General features: G+C 51.6%; 11 non-coding genes across 11 annotated transcripts; all 11 read right to left on the bottom strand.

Annotated features, from left to right (window-relative positions):
- Positions 1-878: 878 nt before the first annotated feature.
- trnam-cau (transfer RNA methionine (anticodon CAU)) lies at positions 879-950 on the bottom strand. Its single transcript has one exon. It is a non-coding gene; the product is annotated as a tRNA-Met (tRNA).
- A 1,233-nt stretch (positions 951-2,183) lies between these two features.
- trnam-cau (transfer RNA methionine (anticodon CAU)) lies at positions 2,184-2,255 on the bottom strand. The gene has a single exon. It is a non-coding gene; the product is annotated as a tRNA-Met (tRNA).
- A 1,233-nt stretch (positions 2,256-3,488) lies between these two features.
- trnam-cau (transfer RNA methionine (anticodon CAU)) lies at positions 3,489-3,560 on the bottom strand. The gene has a single exon. It is a non-coding gene; the product is annotated as a tRNA-Met (tRNA).
- A 1,233-nt stretch (positions 3,561-4,793) lies between these two features.
- On the bottom strand, positions 4,794-4,865 carry trnam-cau (transfer RNA methionine (anticodon CAU)). The gene has a single exon. It is a non-coding gene; the product is annotated as a tRNA-Met (tRNA).
- Positions 4,866-6,098: 1,233 nt separating this feature from the next.
- On the bottom strand, positions 6,099-6,170 carry trnam-cau (transfer RNA methionine (anticodon CAU)). Its single transcript has one exon. It is a non-coding gene; the product is annotated as a tRNA-Met (tRNA).
- A 1,233-nt stretch (positions 6,171-7,403) lies between these two features.
- On the bottom strand, positions 7,404-7,475 carry trnam-cau (transfer RNA methionine (anticodon CAU)). Its single transcript has one exon. It is a non-coding gene; the product is annotated as a tRNA-Met (tRNA).
- A 1,232-nt stretch (positions 7,476-8,707) lies between these two features.
- trnam-cau (transfer RNA methionine (anticodon CAU)) lies at positions 8,708-8,779 on the bottom strand. The gene has a single exon. It is a non-coding gene; the product is annotated as a tRNA-Met (tRNA).
- Positions 8,780-10,011: 1,232 nt separating this feature from the next.
- On the bottom strand, positions 10,012-10,083 carry trnam-cau (transfer RNA methionine (anticodon CAU)). The gene has a single exon. It is a non-coding gene; the product is annotated as a tRNA-Met (tRNA).
- Positions 10,084-11,315: 1,232 nt separating this feature from the next.
- trnam-cau (transfer RNA methionine (anticodon CAU)) lies at positions 11,316-11,387 on the bottom strand. Its single transcript has one exon. It is a non-coding gene; the product is annotated as a tRNA-Met (tRNA).
- A 1,232-nt stretch (positions 11,388-12,619) lies between these two features.
- On the bottom strand, positions 12,620-12,691 carry trnam-cau (transfer RNA methionine (anticodon CAU)). Its single transcript has one exon. It is a non-coding gene; the product is annotated as a tRNA-Met (tRNA).
- A 2,536-nt stretch (positions 12,692-15,227) lies between these two features.
- trnam-cau (transfer RNA methionine (anticodon CAU)) lies at positions 15,228-15,299 on the bottom strand. The gene has a single exon. It is a non-coding gene; the product is annotated as a tRNA-Met (tRNA).
- Positions 15,300-15,871: the final 572 nt, after the last annotated feature.

The following is a 15,871-nucleotide window of genomic DNA, read 5'->3' as shown; positions in this document are numbered from 1 at the left end:
TCGAGGTGCTCAGCGCCCTCCCGGATGCTCTTCCTCCACTTAGGGCGCTCTTTGGCAAGAGATTCCCAGGTGTCGGTGGGGATGTTGCACTTTATCAAGGAGGCTTTGAGGATGTCCTTGAAACGTTCCCTCTGCCCACCTGCGGCTCACTTGCCGTGTAGGATTCCTAGTAGAGCGCTTGTTTTGGGAGTCTTGTGTCGAGAATGCGGACAATGTGGCCCGCCCAATGGAGCTGGTCGAGTGTGGTCAGTGCTTCGATGCTGGGGATGTTGGCTTGATCGAGAGCACTGACGTTGAAGCGTCTATCCTCCCAGGGGATTTGCAGGATGTTGTGGTATTTCTCCAGCGATTTGAGGTGATTGCTGTGTATGGTCCATGTCTCTGAGCCACCCAGGAGGCCGGATATCACTACAGCCCTGTATACCATGAGCTTGGTGCCAGATTTGAAGGCCTGATCTTGGAACACTGTCTTCCTCCGGCGGCCGAAGGCCCAACAGCCTGTATCCTGCAATATTTACAGGACATCCTCTCTCGTCAACACTAACATTGTCCTTAACCAATACTGCCACCCCAACTGCTACCATTCATGTACACCCGATATCCAGCTATATTTACGGCCCACGCCTGCCCTTTGAGCCAGATCGCAGTTATTGCCACAGCATCATATTCCGATTTGCTTGCAGATCAGCAAAACTTATTTAGTAAAAGAAGAGGAAACAATAAGACTTTTAATATCAAGCTCATATTTTATGAGTGTGCTCTGTCAGCCAAAGCTCCTCAAATTAATTGAAAGAGAATGATTTTAGAGATGCATCCTTGTCAAGGATGGGATTCGTTGCAGTGCAAGTGTTGGCTGCAACCACATTAAAAGTTGCCTTTAGCAGAGGATGGTTTCGATCCATCGACCTCTGGGTTATGGGCCCAGCACGCTTCCGCTGCGCCACTCTGCTGCTGGAGTTGGAACTGATGAATTGCACCTCCTTGTGCTTGGACATGGCTGGCTGCGGTTGCGTGTGATTGACAGCTGCTCTAGTGAGCGGATTGGGCCGCGGGGTCACGTGGTGGATGGGAGTGATTAACCACTGCTCCAGTCATCACCAGAGGCAGCCCCTCGAAATCGAGGAAGACTTGCTTCCACTCGAAAAGTGAGTTCTCAGGTGGCTGTTCAGTCCAATACAGGAATTACAGTCTCTGTCACAGCTGGGGCAGACAGTGGTTAAAGGAAAGGGTGGGTGGGGAGTCTGGTTTGCCGCACGCTCCTTCCGCTGCCTGCGCTTGTTTTCTGCATGTTCTCGGCGGCGAGACTCGAGGTGCTCAGCGCCCTCCCGGATGCTCTTCCTCCACTTAGGGCGCTCTTTGGCAAGAGATTCCCAGGTGTCGGTGGGGATGTTGCACTTTATCAAGGAGGCTTTGAGGATGTCCTTGAAACGTTCCCTCTGCCCACCTGCGGCTCACTTGCCGTGTAGGATTCCTAGTAGAGCGCTTGTTTTGGGAGTCTTGTGTCGAGAATGCGGACAATGTGGCCCGCCCAATGGAGCTGGTCGAGTGTGGTCAGTGCTTCGATGCTGGGGATGTTGGCTTGATCGAGAGCACTGACGTTGAAGCGTCTATCCTCCCAGGGGATTTGCAGGATGTTGTGGTATTTCTCCAGTGATTTGAGGTGATTGCTGTATATGGTCCATGTCTCTGAGCCACCCAGGAGGCCGGATATCACTACAGCCCTGTATACCATGAGCTTGGTGCCAGATTTGAAGGCCTGATCTTGGAACACTGTCTTCCTCCGGCGGCCGAAGGCCCAACAGCCTGTATCCTGCAATATTTACAGGACATCCTCTCTCGTCAACACTAACATTGTCCTTAACCAATACTGCCACCCCAACTGCTACCATTCATGTACACCCGATATCCAGCTATATTTACGGCCCACGCCTGCCCTTTGAGCCAGATCGCAGTTATTGCCACAGCATCATATTCCGATTTGCTTGCAGATCAGCAAAACTTATTTAGTAAAAGAAGAGGAAACAATAAGACTTTTAATATCAAGCTCATATTTTATGAGTGTGCTCTATCAGCCAAAGCTCCTCAAATTAATTGAAAGAGAATGATTTTAGAGATGCATCCTTGTCAAGGCTGGGATTCGTTGCAGTGCAAGTGTTGGCTGCAACCACATTAAAAGTTGCCTTTAGCAGAGGATGGTTTCGATCCATCGACCTCTGGGTTATGGGCCCAGCACGCTTCCGCTGCGCCACTCTGCTGCTGGAGTTGGAACTGATGAATTGCACCTCCTTGTGCTTGGACATGGCTGGCTGCGGTTGCGTGTGATTGACAGCTGCTCTAGTGAGCGGATTGGGCCGCGGGGTCACGTGGTGGATGGGAGTGATTAACCACTGCTCCAGTCATCACCAGAGGCAGCCCCTCGAAATCGAGGAAGACTTGCTTCCACTCGAAAAGTGAGTTCTCAGGTGGCTGTTCAGTCCAATACAGGAATTACAGTCTCTGTCACAGCTGGGGCAGACAGTGGTTAAAGGAAAGGGTGGGTGGGGAGTCTGGTTTGCCGCACGCTCCTTCCGCTGCCTGCGCTTGTTTTCTGCATGTTCTCGGCGGCGAGACTCGAGGTGCTCAGCGCCCTCCCGGATGCTCTTCCTCCACTTAGGGCGCTCTTTGGCAAGAGATTCCCAGGTGTCGGTGGGGATGTTGCACTTTATCAAGGAGGCTTTGAGGATGTCCTTGAAACGTTCCCTCTGCCCACCTGCGGCTCACTTGCCGTGTAGGATTCCTAGTAGAGCGCTTGTTTTGGGAGTCTTGTGTCGAGAATGCGGACAATGTGGCCCGCCCAATGGAGCTGGTCGAGTGTGGTCAGTGCTTCGATGCTGGGGATGTTGGCTTGATCGAGAGCACTGACGTTGAAGCGTCTATCCTCCCAGGGGATTTGCAGGATGTTGTGGTATTTCTCCAGTGATTTGAGGTGATTGCTGTATATGGTCCATGTCTCTGAGCCACCCAGGAGGCCGGATATCACTACAGCCCTGTATACCATGAGCTTGGTGCCAGATTTGAAGGCCTGATCTTGGAACACTGTCTTCCTCCGGCGGCCGAAGGCCCAACAGCCTGTATCCTGCAATATTTACAGGACATCCTCTCTCGTCAACACTAACATTGTCCTTAACCAATACTGCCACCCCAACTGCTACCATTCATGTACACCCGATATCCAGCTATATTTACGGCCCACGCCTGCCCTTTGAGCCAGATCGCAGTTATTGCCACAGCATCATATTCCGATTTGCTTGCAGATCAGCAAAACTTATTTAGTAAAAGAAGAGGAAACAATAAGACTTTTAATATCAAGCTCATATTTTATGAGTGTGCTCTATCAGCCAAAGCTCCTCAAATTAATTGAAAGAGAATGATTTTAGAGATGCATCCTTGTCAAGGCTGGGATTAATTGCAGTGCAAGTGTTGGCTGCAACCACATTAAAAGTTGCCTTTAGCAGAGGATGGTTTCGATCCATCGACCTCTGGGTTATGGGCCCAGCACGCTTCCGCTGCGCCACTCTGCTGCTGGTGTTGGAACTGATGAATTGCACCTCCTTGTGCTGGGACATGGCTGGCTGCGGTTGCGTGTGATTGACAGCTGCTCTAGTGAGCGGATTGGGCCGCGGGGTCACGTGGTGGATGGGCGTGATTAACCACTGCTCCAGTCATCACCAGAGGCAGCCCCTCGAAATCGAGGAAGACTTGCTTCCACTCTAAATGTGAGTTCTCAGGTGGCTGTTCAGTCCAATACAGGAATTACAGTCTCTGTCACAGCTGGGGCAGACAGTGGTTAAAGGAAAGGGTGGGTGGGGAGTCTGGTTTGCCGCACGCTCCTTCCGCTGCCTGCGCTTGTTTTCTGCATGTTCTCGGCGGCGAGACTCGAGGTGCTCAGCGCCCTCCCGGATGCTCTTCCTCCACTTAGGGCGCTCTTTGGCAAGAGATTCCCAGGTGTCGGTGGGGATGTTGCACTTTATCAAGGAGGCTTTGAGGATGTCCTTGAAACGTTCCCTCTGCCCACCTGCGGCTCACTTGCCGTGTAGGATTCCTAGTAGAGCGCTTGTTTTGGGAGTCTTGTGTCGAGAATGCGGACAATGTGGCCCGCCCAATGGAGCTGGTCGAGTGTGGTCAGTGCTTCGATGCTGGGGATGTTGGCTTGATCGAGAGCACTGACGTTGAAGCGTCTATCCTCCCAGGGGATTTGCAGGATGTTGTGGTATTTCTCCAGCGATTTGAGGTGATTGCTGTGTATGGTCCATGTCTCTGAGCCACCCAGGAGGCCGGATATCACTACAGCCCTGTATACCATGAGCTTGGTGCCAGATTTGAAGGCCTGATCTTGGAACACTGTCTTCCTCCGGCGGCCGAAGGCCCAACAGCCTGTATCCTGCAATATTTACAGGACATCCTCTCTCGTCAACACTAACATTGTCCTTAACCAATACTGCCACCCCAACTGCTACCATTCATGTACACCCGATATCCAGCTATATTTACGGCCCACGCCTGCCCTTTGAGCCAGATCGCAGTTATTGCCACAGCATCATATTCCGATTTGCTTGCAGATCAGCAAAACTTATTTAGTAAAAGAAGAGGAAACAATAAGACTTTTAATATCAAGCTCATATTTTATGAGTGTGCTCTGTCAGCCAAAGCTCCTCAAATTAATTGAAAGAGAATGATTTTAGAGATGCATCCTTGTCAAGGCTGGGATTCGTTGCAGTGCAAGTGTTGGCTGCAACCACATTAAAAGTTGCCTTTAGCAGAGGATGGTTTCGATCCATCGACCTCTGGGTTATGGGCCCAGCACGCTTCCGCTGCGCCACTCTGCTGCTGGTGTTGGAACTGATGAATTGCACCTCCTTGTGCTTGGACATGGCTGGCTGCGGTTGCGTGTGATTGACAGCTGCTCTAGTGAGCGGATTGGGCCGCGGGGTCACGTGGTGGATGGGAGTGATTAACCACTGCTCCAGTCATCACCAGAGGCAGCCCCTCGAAATCGAGGAAGACTTGCTTCCACTCGAAAAGTGAGTTCTCAGGTGGCTGTTCAGTCCAATACAGGAATTACAGTCTCTGTCACAGCTGGGGCAGACAGTGGTTAAAGGAAAGGGTGGGTGGGGAGTCTGGTTTGCCGCACGCTCCTTCCGCTGCCTGCGCTTGTTTTCTGCATGTTCTCGGCGGCGAGACTCGAGGTGCTCAGCGCCCTCCCGGATGCTCTTCCTCCACTTAGGGCGCTCTTTGGCAAGAGATTCCCAGGTGTCGGTGGGGATGTTGCACTTTATCAAGGAGGCTTTGAGGATGTCCTTGAAACGTTCCCTCTGCCCACCTGCGGCTCACTTGCCGTGTAGGATTCCTAGTAGAGCGCTTGTTTTGGGAGTCTTGTGTCGAGAATGCGGACAATGTGGCCCGCCCAATGGAGCTGGTCGAGTGTGGTCAGTGCTTCGATGCTGGGGATGTTGGCTTGATCGAGAGCACTGACGTTGAAGCGTCTATCCTCCCAGGGGATTTGCAGGATGTTGTGGTATTTCTCCAGTGATTTGAGGTGATTGCTGTATATGGTCCATGTCTCTGAGCCACCCAGGAGGCCGGATATCACTACAGCCCTGTATACCATGAGCTTGGTGCCAGATTTGAAGGCCTGATCTTGGAACACTGTCTTCCTCCGGCGGCCGAAGGCCCAACAGCCTGTATCCTGCAATATTTACAGGACATCCTCTCTCGTCAACACTAACATTGTCCTTAACCAATACTGCCACCCCAACTGCTACCATTCATGTACACCCGATATCCAGCTATATTTACGGCCCACGCCTGCCCTTTGAGCCAGATCGCAGTTATTGCCACAGCATCATATTCCGATTTGCTTGCAGATCAGCAAAACTTATTTAGTAAAAGAAGAGGAAACAATAAGACTTTTAATATCAAGCTCATATTTTATGAGTGTGCTCTATCAGCCAAAGCTCCTCAAATTAATTGAAAGAGAATGATTTTAGAGATGCATCCTTGTCAAGGCTGGGATTAGTTGCAGTGCAAGTGTTGGCTGCAACCACATTAAAAGTTGCCTTTAGCAGAGGATGGTTTCGATCCATCGACCTCTGGGTTATGGGCCCAGCACGCTTCCGCTGCGCCACTCTGCTGCTGGTGTTGGAACTGATGAATTGCACCTCCTTGTGCTTGGACATGGCTGGCTGCGGTTGCGTGTGATTGACAGCTGCTCTAGTGAGCGGATTGGGCCGCGGGGTCACGTGGTGGATGGGAGTGATTAACCACTGCTCCAGTCATCACCAGAGGCAGCCCCTCGAAATCGAGGAAGACTTGCTTCCACTCTAAAAGTGAGTTCTCAGGTGGCTGTTCAGTCCAATACAGGAATTACAGTCTCTGTCACAGCTGGGGCAGACAGTGGTTAAAGGAAAGGGTGGGTGGGGAGTCTGGTTTGCCGCACGCTCCTTCCGCTGCCTGCGCTTGTTTTCTGCATGTTCTCGGCGGCGAGACTCGAGGTGCTCAGCGCCCTCCCGGATGCTCTTCCTCCACTTAGGGCGCTCTTTGGCAAGAGATTCCCAGGTGTCGGTGGGGATGTTGCACTTTATCAAGGAGGCTTTGAGGATGTCCTTGAAACGTTCCCTCTGCCCACCTGCGGCTCACTTGCCGTCTAGGATTCCTAGTAGAGCGCTTGTTTTGGGAGTCTTGTGTCGAGAATGCGGACAATGTGGCCCGCCCAATGGAGCTGGTCGAGTGTGGTCAGTGCTTCGATGCTGGGGATGTTGGCTTGATCGAGAGCACTGACGTTGAAGCGTCTATCCTCCCAGGGGATTTGCAGGATGTTGTGGTATTTCTCCAGCGATTTGAGGTGATTGCTGTATATGGTCCATGTCTCTGAGCCACCCAGGAGGCCGGATATCACTACAGCCCTGTATACCATGAGCTTGGTGCCAGATTTGAAGGCCTGATCTTGGAACACTGTCTTCCTCCGGCGGCCGAAGGCCCAACAGCCTGTATCCTGCAATATTTACAGGACATCCTCTCTCGTCAACACTAACATTGTCCTTAACCAATACTGCCACCCCAACTGCTACCATTCATGTACACCCGATATCCAGCTATATTTACGGCCCACGCCTGCCCTTTGAGCCAGATCGCAGTTATTGCCACAGCATCATATTCCGATTTGCTTGCAGATCAGCAAAACTTATTTAGTAAAAGAAGAGGAAACAATAAGACTTTTAATATCAAGCTCATATTTTATGAGTGTGCTCTATCAGCCAAAGCTCCTCAAATTAATTGAAAGAGAATGATTTTGGAGATGCATCCTTGTCAAGGCTGGGATTAATTGCAGTGCAAGTGTTGGCTGCAACCACATTAAAAGTTGCCTTTAGCAGAGGATGGTTTCGATCCATCGACCTCTGGGTTATGGGCCCAGCACGCTTCCGCTGCGCCACTCTGCTGCTGGTGTTGGAACTGATGAATTGCACCTCCTTGTGCTGGGACATGGCTGGCTGCGGTTGCGTGTGATTGACAGCTGCTCTAGTGAGCGGATTGGGCCGCGGGGTCACGTGGTGGATGGGCGTGATTAACCACTGCTCCAGTCATCACCAGAGGCAGCCCCTCGAAATCGAGGAAGACTTGCTTCCACTCTAAATGTGAGTTCTCAGGTGGCTGTTCAGTCCAATACAGGAATTACAGTCTCTGTCACAGCTGGGGCAGACAGTGGTTAAAGGAAAGGGTGGGTGGGGAGTCTGGTTTGCCGCACGCTCCTTCCGCTGCCTGCGCTTGTTTTCTGCATGTTCTCGGCGGCGAGACTCGAGGTGCTCAGCGCCCTCCCGGATGCTCTTCCTCCACTTAGGGCGCTCTTTGGCAAGAGATTCCCAGGTGTCGGTGGGGATGTTGCACTTTATCAAGGAGGCTTTGAGGATGTCCTTGAAACGTTCCCTCTGCCCACCTGCGGCTCACTTGCCGTGTAGGATTCCTAGTAGAGCGCTTGTTTTGGGAGTCTTGTGTCGAGAATGCGGACAATGTGGCCCGCCCAATGGAGCTGGTCGAGTGTGGTCAGTGCTTCGATGCTGGGGATGTTGGCTTGATCGAGAGCACTGACGTTGAAGCGTCTATCCTCCCAGGGGATTTGCAGGATGTTGTGGTATTTCTCCAGCGATTTGAGGTGATTGCTGTATATGGTCCATGTCTCTGAGCCACCCAGGAGGCCGGATATCACTACAGCCCTGTATACCATGAGCTTGGTGCCAGATTTGAAGGCCTGATCTTGGAACACTGTCTTCCTCCGGCGGCCGAAGGCCCAACAGCCTGTATCCTGCAATATTTACAGGACATCCTCTCTCGTCAACACTAACATTGAACTTAACCAATACTGCCACCTCAACTGCTACCATTCATGTACACCCGATATCCAGCTATATTTACGGCCCACGCCTGCCCTTTGAGCCAGATCCCAATTATTGCCACAGCATCATAATCCGATTTGCTTGCAGATAAGCAAACTTATTTAGTAAAAGAAGAGGAAACAATAAGACTTTTAATATCAAGCTCATATTTTATGAGTGTGCTCTCTCAGCCAAAGCTCCTCAAATTAATTGAAAGAGAATGATTTTGGAGATGCATCCTTGTCAAGGCTGGGATTAGTTGCAGTGCAAGTGTTGGCTGCAACCACATTAAAAGTTGCCTTTAGCAGAGGATGGTTTCGATCCATCGACCTCTGGGTTATGGGCCCAGCACGCTTCCGCTGCGCCACTCTGCTGCTGGTGTTGGAACTGATGAATTGCACCTCCTTGTGCTTGGACATGGCTGGCTGCGGTTGCGTGTGATTGACAGCTGCTCGAGTGAGCGGATTGGGCCGCGGGGTCACGTGGTGGATGGGCGTGATTAACCACTGCTCCAGTCATCACCAGAGGCAGCCCCTCGAAATCGAGGAAGACTTGCTTCCACTCTAAAAGTGAGTTCTCAGGTGGCTGTTCAGTCCAATACAGGAATTACAGTCTCTGTCACAGCTGGGGCAGACAGTGGTTAAAGGAAAGGGTGGGTGGGGAGTCTGGTTTGCCTCACGCTCCTTCCGCTGCCTGCGCTTGTTTTCTGCATGTTCTCGGCGGCGAGACTCGAGGTACTCAGCGCCCTCCCGGATGCTCTTCCTCCACTTAGGGCGCTCTTTGGCAAGAGATTCCCAGGTGTCGGTGGGGATGTTGCACTTTATCAAGGAGGCTTTGAGGATGTGCTTGAAACGTTTCCTCTGCCCACCTGCGGCTCACTTGCCGTGTAGGATTCCTAGTAGAGCGCTTGTTTTGGGAGTCTTGTGTCGAGAATGCGGACAATGTGGCCCGCCCAATGGAGCTGGTCGAGTGTGGTCAGTGCTTCGATGCTGGGGATGTTGGCTTGATCGAGAGCACTGACGTTGAAGCGTCTATCCTCCCAGGGGATTTGCAGGATGTTGTGGTATTTCTCCAGCGATTTGAGGTGATTGCTGTATATGGTCCATGTCTCTGAGCCACCCAGGAGGCCGGATATCACTACAGCCCTGTATACCATGAGCTTGGTGCCAGATTTGAAGGCCTGATCTTGGAACACTGTCTTCCTCCGGCGGCCGAAGGCCCAACAGCCTGTATCCTGCAATATTTACAGGACATCCTCTCTCGTCAACACTAACATTGTCCTTAACCAATACTGCCACCCCAACTGCTACCATTCATGTACACCCGATATCCAGCTATTTTAACGGCCCACGCCTGCCCTTTGAGCCAGATCCAAGTTATTGCCACAGCATCATATTCCGATTTGCTTGCAGATCAGCAAACTTATTTAGTAAAAGAAGAGGAAACAATAAGACTTTTAATATCAAGCTCATATTTTATGAGTGTGCTCTATCAGCCAAAGCTCCTCAAATTAATTGAAAGAGAATGATTTTAGAGATGCATCCTTGTCAAGGCTGGGATTAGTTGCAGTGCAAGTGTTGGCTGCAACCACATTAAAAGTTGCCTTTAGCAGAGGATGGTTTCGATCCATCGACCTCTGGGTTATGGGCCCAGCACGCTTCCGCTGCGCCACTCTGCTGCTGGTGTTGGAACTGATGAATTGCACCTCCTTGTGCTTGGACATGGCTGGCTGCGGTTGCGTGTGATTGACAGCTGCTCTAGTGAGCGGATTGGGCCGCGGGGTCACGTGGTGGATGGGCGTGATTAACCACTGCTCCAGTCATCACCAGAGGCAGCCCCTCGAAATCGAGGAAGACTTGCTTCCACTCTAAAAGTGAGTTCTCAGGTGGCTGTTCAGTCCAATACAGGAATTACAGTCTCTGTCACAGCTGGGGCAGACAGTGGTTAAAGGAAAGGGTGGGTGGGGAGTCTGGTTTGCCGCACGCTCCTTCCGCTGCCTGCGCTTGTTTTCTGCATGTTCTCGGCGGCGAGACTCGAGGTGCTCAGCGCCCTCCCGGATGCTCTTCCTCCACTTAGGGCGCTCTTTGGCAAGAGATTCCCAGGTGTCGGTGGGGATGTTGCACTTTATCAAGGAGGCTTTGAGGATGTGCTTGAAACGTTTCCTCTGCCCACCTGCGGCTCACTTGCCGTGTAGGATTCCTAGTAGAGCGCTTGTTTTGGGAGTCTTGTGTCGAGAATGCGGACAATGTGGCCCGCCCAATGGAGCTGGTCGAGTGTGGTCAGTGCTTCGATGCTGGGGATGTTGGCTTGATCGAGAGCACTGACGTTGAAGCGTCTATCCTCCCAGGGGATTTGCAGGATGTTGTGGTATTTCTCCAGCGATTTGAGGTGATTGCTGTATATGGTCCATTTCTCTGAGCCACCCAGGAGGCCAGATATCACTACAGCCCTGTATACCATGAGCTTGGTGCCAGATTTGAAGGCCTGATCTTGGAACACTGTCTTCCTCCGGCGGCCGAAGGCCCAACAGCCTGTATCCTGCAATATTTACAGGACATCCTCTCTCGTCAACACTAACATTGAACTTAACCAATACTGCCACCTCAACTGCTACCATTCATGTACACCCGATATCCAGCTATATTTACGGCCCACGCCTGCCCTTTGAGCCAGATCCCAATTATTGCCACAGCATCATAATCCGATTTGCTTGCAGATAAGCAAACTTATTTAGTAAAAGAAGAGGAAACAATAAGACTTTTAATATCAAGCTCATATTTTATGAGTGTGCTCTCTCAGCCAAAGCTCCTCAAATTAATTGAAAGAGAATGATTTTGGAGATGCATCCTTGTCAAGGCTGGGATTAGTTGCAGTGCAAGTGTTGGCTGCAACCACATTAAAAGTTGCCTTTAGCAGAGGATGGTTTCGATCCATCGACCTCTGGGTTATGGGCCCAGCACGCTTCCGCTGCGCCACTCTGCTGCTGGTGTTGGAACTGATGAATTGCACCTCCTTGTGCTTGGACATGGCTGGCTGCGGTTGCGTGTGATTGACAGCTGCTCTAGTGAGCGGATTGGGCCGCGGGGTCACGTGGTGGATGGGCGTGATTAACCACTGCTCCAGTCATCACCAGAGGCAGCCCCTCGAAATCGATGAAGACTTGCTTCCACTCTAAAAGTGAGTTCTCAGGTGGCTGTTCAGTCCAATACAGGAATTACAGTCTCTGTCACAGCTGGGGCAGAGAGTGGTTAAAGGAAAGGGTGGGTGGGGAGTCTGGTTTGCCGCACGCTCCTTCCGCTGCCTGCGCTTGTTTTCTGCATGTTCTCGGCGGCGAGACTCGAGGTGCTCAGCGCCCTCCCGGATGCTCTTCCTCCACTTAGGGCGCTCTTTGGCAAGAGATTCCCAGGTGTCGGTGGGGATGTTGCACTTTATCAAGGAGGCTTTGAGGATGTCCTTGAAACGTTCCCTCTGCCCACCTGCGGCTCACTTGCCGTGTAGGATTCCTAGTAGAGCGCTTGTTTTGGGAGTCTTGTGTCGAGAATGCGGACAATGTGGCCCGCCCAATGGAGCTGGTCGAGTGTGGTCAGTGCTTCGATGCTGGGGATGTTGGCTTGATCGAGAGCACTGACGTTGAAGCGTCTATCCTCCCAGGGGATTTGCAGGATGTTGTGGTATTTCTCCAGCGATTTGAGGTGATTGCTGTATATGGTCCATGTCTCTGAGCCACCCAGGAGGCCGGATATCACTACAGCCCTGTATACCATGAGCTTGGTGCCAGATTTGAAGGCCTGATCTTGGAACACTGTCTTCCTCCGGCGGCCGAAGGCCCAACAGCCTGTATCCTGCAATATTTACAGGACATCCTCTCTCGTCAACACTAACATTGTCCTTAACCAATACTGCCACCCCAACTGCTACCATTCATGTACACCCGATATCCAGCTATTTTAACGGCCCACGCCTGCCCTTTGAGCCAGATCCCAGTTATTGCCACAGCATCATAATCCGATTTGCTTGCAGATAAGCAAACTGATTTAGTAAAAGAAGAGGAAACAATAAGACTTTTAATATCAAGCTCATATTTTATGAGTGTGCTCTATCAGCCAAAGCTCCTCAAATTAATTGAAAGAGAATGATTTTGGAGATGCATCCTTGTCAAGGCTGGGATTAGTTGCAGTGCAAGTGTTGGCTGCAACCACATTAAAAGTTGCCTTTAGCAGAGGATGGTTTCGATCCATCGACCTCTGGGTTATGGGCCCAGCACGCTTCCGCTGCGCCACTCTGCTGCTGGTGTTGGAACTGATGAATTGCACCTCCTTGTGCTTGGACATGGCTGGCTGCGGTTGCGTGTGATTGACAGCTGCTCTAGTGAGCGGATTGGGCCGCGGGGTCACGTGGTGGATGGGCGTGATTAACCACTGCTCCAGTCATCACCAGAGGCAGCCCCTCGAAATCGAGGAAGACTTGCTTCCACTCTAAAAGTGAGTTCTCAGGTGGCTGTTCAGTCCAATACAGGAATTACAGTCTCTGTCACAGCTGGGGCAGACAGTGGTTAAAGGAAAGGGTGGGTGGGGAGTCTGGTTTGCCGCACGCTCCTTCCGCTGCCTGCGCTTGTTTTCTGCATGTTCTCGGCGGCGAGACTCGAGGTGCTCAGCGCCCTCCCGGATGCTCTTCCTCCACTTAGGGCGCTCTTTGGCAAGAGATTCCCAGGTGTCGGTGGGGATGTTGCACTTTATCAAGGAGGCTTTGAGGATGTCCTTGAAACGTTCCCTCTGCCCACCTGCGGCTCACTTGCCGTGTAGGATTCCTAGTAGAGCGCTTGTTTTGGGAGTCTTGTGTCGAGAATGCGGACAATGTGGCCCGCCCAATGGAGCTGGTCGAGTGTGGTCAGTGCTTCGATGCTGGGGATGTTGGCTTGATCGAGAGCACTGACGTTGAAGCGTCTATCCTCCCAGGGGATTTGCAGGATGTTGTGGTATTTCTCCAGCGATTTGAGGTGATTGCTGTATATGGTCCATGTCTCTGAGCCACCCAGGAGGCCGGATATCACTACAGCCCTGTATACCATGAGCTTGGTGCCAGATTTGAAGGCCTGATCTTGGAACACTGTCTTCCTCCGGCGGCCGAAGGCCCAACAGCCTGTATCCTGCAATATTTACAGGACATCCTCTCTCGTCAACACTAACATTGTCCTTAACCAATACTGCCACCCCAACTGCTACCATTCATGTACACCCGATATCCAGCTATTTTAACGGCCCACGCCTGCCCTTTGAGCCAGATCCCAGTTATTGCCACAGCATCATAATCCGATTTGCTTGCAGATAAGCAAACTTATTTAGTAAAAGAAGAGGAAACAATAAGACTTTTAATATCAAGCTCATATTTTATGAGTGTGCTCTATCAGCCAAAGCTCCTCAAATTAATTGAAAGAGAATGATTTGAGAGATGCATCCTTGTCAAGGCTGGGATTAGTTGCAGTGCAAGTGTTGGCTGCAACCACATTAAAAGTTGCCTTTAGCAGAGGATGGTTTCGATCCATCGACCTCTGGGTTATGGGCCCAGCACGCTTCCGCTGCGCCACACTGCTGCTGGTGTTGGAACTGATGAATTGCACCTCCTTGTGCTTGGACATGGCTGGCTGCGGTTGCGTGTGATTGACAGCTGCTCTAGTGAGCGGATTGGGCCGCGGGGTCACGTGGTGGATGGGCGTGATTAACCACTGCTCCAGTCATCACCAGAGGCAGCCCCTCGAAATCGAGGAAGACTTGCTTCCACTCTAAAAGTGAGTTCTCAGGTGGCTGTTCAGTCCAATACAGGAATTACAGTCTCTGTCACAGCTGGGGCAGACAGTGGTTAAAGGAAAGGGTGGGTGGGGAGTCTGGTTTGCCGCACGCTCCTTCCGCTGCCTGCGCTTGTTTTCTGCATGTTCTCGGCGGCGAGACTCGAGGTGCTCAGCGCCCTCCCGGATGCTCTTCCTCCACTTAGGGCGCTCTTTGGCAAGAGATTCCCAGGTGTCGGTGGGGATGTTGCACTTTATCAAGGAGGCTTTGAGGATGTGCTTGAAACGTTTCCTCTGCCCACCTGCGGCTCACTTGCCGTGTAGGATTCCTAGTAGAGCGCTTGTTTTGGGAGTCTTGTGTCGAGAATGCGGACAATGTGGCCCGCCCAATGGAGCTGGTCGAGTGTGGTCAGTGCTTCGATGCTGGGGATGTTGGCTTGATCGAGAGCACTGACGTTGAAGCGTCTATCCTCCCAGGGGATTTGCAGGATGTTGTGGTATTTCTCCAGCGATTTGAGGTGATTGCTGTATATGGTCCATTTCTCTGAGCCACCCAGGAGGCCAGATATCACTACAGCCCTGTATACCATGAGCTTGGTGCCAGATTTGAAGGCCTGATCTTGGAACACTGTCTTCCTCCGGCGGCCGAAGGCCCAACAGCCTGTATCCTGCAATATTTACAGGACATCCTCTCTCGTCAACACTAACATTGAACTTAACCAATACTGCCACCTCAACTGCTACCATTCATGTACACCCGATATCCAGCTATATTTACGGCCCACGCCTGCCCTTTGAGCCAGATCCCAATTATTGCCACAGCATCATAATCCGATTTGCTTGCAGATAAGCAAACTTATTTAGTAAAAGAAGAGGAAACAATAAGACTTTTAATATCAAGCTCATATTTTATGAGTGTGCTCTCTCAGCCAAAGCTCCTCAAATTAATTGAAAGAGAATGATTTTGGAGATGCATCCTTGTCAAGGCTGGGATTAGTTGCAGTGCAAGTGTTGGCTGCAACCACATTAAAAGTTGCCTTTAGCAGAGGATGGTTTCGATCCATCGACCTCTGGGTTATGGGCCCAGCACGCTTCCGCTGCGCCACTCTGCTGCTGGTGTTGGAACTGATGAATTGCACCTCCTTGTGCTTGGACATGGCTGGCTGCGGTTGCGTGTGATTGACAGCTGCTCTAGTGAGCGGATTGGGCCGCGGGGTCACGTGGTGGATGGGCGTGATTAACCACTGCTCCAGTCATCACCAGAGGCAGCCCCTCGAAATCGAGGAAGACTTGCTTCCACTCTAAAAGTGAGTTCTCAGGTGGCTGTTCAGTCCAATACAGGAATTACAGTCTCTGTCACAGCTGGGGCAGAGAGTGGTTAAAGGAAAGGGTGGGTGGGGAGTCTGGTTTGCCGCACGCTCCTTCCGCTGCCTGCGCTTGTTTTCTGCATGTTCTCGGCGGCGAGACTCGAGGTGCTCAGCGCCCTCCCGGATGCTCTTCCTCCACTTAGGGCGCTCTTTGGCAAGAGATTCCCAGGTGTCGGTGGGGATGTTGCACTTTATCAAGGAGGCTTTGAGGATGTCCTTGAAACGTTCCCTCTGCCCACCTGCGGCTCACTTGCCGTGTAGGATTCCTAGTAGAGCGCTTGTTTTGGGAGTCTTGTGTCGAGAATGCGGACAATGTG

The sequence above is a fragment of the Pristiophorus japonicus genome, unplaced genomic scaffold (assembly GCF_044704955.1).
Source record: "Pristiophorus japonicus isolate sPriJap1 unplaced genomic scaffold, sPriJap1.hap1 HAP1_SCAFFOLD_539, whole genome shotgun sequence".
NCBI lineage: Eukaryota > Metazoa > Chordata > Chondrichthyes > Pristiophoridae > Pristiophorus > Pristiophorus japonicus.
This window is presented reverse-complemented; position numbering and strand designations above follow the sequence as displayed.